Below are 2,042 nucleotides of genomic sequence, written 5' to 3'. Positions count from 1 at the left end.
CATTATTTAATGTGTGTTTTGTATATATATTTTTATCCAAACTTACTTTATTTTACGTTCATTTTTGTATATGTTTTCTGATACAAATTTACATTATTTTATTGATATTTTGTTTATTTAGTTTGATACGAATTACATGATTATATGTGTATTTTGTACATATTTTTTATACGTATTTACATTACTTAATGTGTATTTTGTTTATATATTTTTAAAAAAATTTACGTTATTATATGTATTTTTATAAATATTTTGATACAAATTTACATTATTTTATGTAATCTCTATATACATTTCAATTCAAATTTAGCTTATTTTATCTGTATTTTGTATATCTATTTTCATACGAATTTAATAACTTCTGTGTATTTTTGTATATAGTTTTTTAAAAAATTACGTTATTTTATGTGTATTTTGTATATTTATATTTATACAAATACACATTCTTTTATTGGTATTTTGTTTATTTATTTTGATACGATTTTACATTATTTTATGTGTATTTTGTATACATTTTCTTATACGTATTTACTTCATTTTATGTGTATTTTGTATATATATTTTTATACAAATCTACGTTATTTTATATGTATTCGTATATATATTTTGAAACAAATTTACATTGTTTTATATGTATTTTGGATATCTATTTCAATACAGATTTACCTTATTGTATGTGTATTTTGTATATTTATTTTAATACAAATTAATTTTTTCATGTGTATTTTTGTTTATATATTTTTATAAAAAAAATGCGTTATTTAATGGGTATTTTGCATCTTTATTTTCATACAAATTTACATTATTTTATTAATATTCTGTGTATTTATTTTGGTACGATTTTACATTATTCTATTTGTGTTTTGTATATATTTTTTTTTATACAAATTTACGTTATTTTAAGTGTATTTGTTTATGTATTTTCTTTCAAATTTACAGAATTCTATGTGTATTTTGTATATGTATTTCAATACAAATTTACCTAATTTTATGTGTATTTTGAATATTTATTTTCATACAAATTTAAATTATTTTTGTGCATTTTTGTATATAGTTTTATACAAATTTATGTTATCTTATGTGTATTTTGTATATTTATTTTCATACAAATACACATTCTTTTATTGACATTTTGTTTATTTATTTTGACGCGAATTTACATTATTTAATGTGTATTTTGTATATATATTTTTATACGTATTTACATCCTTTCATGTGTATTTTGTATATTTATAAAAAATGCGTTATTTTATGGGTATTTTGCATCTTTATTTTCATTATAAATTTGCCTTATTTTAAGTTTATTTTTATATCTATTTTCATTCAAATTCAAATCATTTTATGTATATATTTATTTGTATTTACGTTATTTTATGTGTATTTTCTATATATATTTTCATTCAAAATTACATTATTTTATCGGTATTTTGTTCATTTATTTCGATACGAATTTAGATTATTTTATGTGTATTTTCTATACATATACATATAGAGTAAATTTCTATGAAAATATATATTCAAAATACATATAAAATTATGTAAATAAGTATAAAAATATATATATCAAATACACCTAAGAAAAATGAAAATTCGTATCAAAATAAATAAACAAAATTCCGATAAAAGAACGTAAATTCGAATTAAAATAAATAAACAAAATACCAATAAAAGAATGTGTATTTGGATAAATATAAATATACAAAATACACATACAAAATAAACATAAAATAAAGAAGATTTTTAATAAAATATATGTACAAAATACACATAAAATAATGTAAATTTATATGAAAATATATATACAAATACACATAAAATACCATGAATTTGTATAAAATTATACATTCAAAATAAATATTAAATAATGGAAAAGCGTATAAAAATATATATACAAAGTACATATAAAATAATGTAAATTCGTATAAATATAAATCAACAAAACACCAATAAAATAATATATATTTGAATGAAAATAAATTTACAAAATACACATAACATAACTAAAAGTTGTATTAAAATATATACAAAAATACATACAAATA

This window comes from Eriocheir sinensis, unplaced genomic scaffold (assembly GCF_024679095.1).
Source record: "Eriocheir sinensis breed Jianghai 21 unplaced genomic scaffold, ASM2467909v1 Scaffold38, whole genome shotgun sequence".
Taxonomy (NCBI): domain Eukaryota; kingdom Metazoa; phylum Arthropoda; class Malacostraca; order Decapoda; family Varunidae; genus Eriocheir; species Eriocheir sinensis.
The sequence above is the reverse complement of the archived record's forward strand: the minus strand, read 5'-3'. Positions refer to the sequence as shown.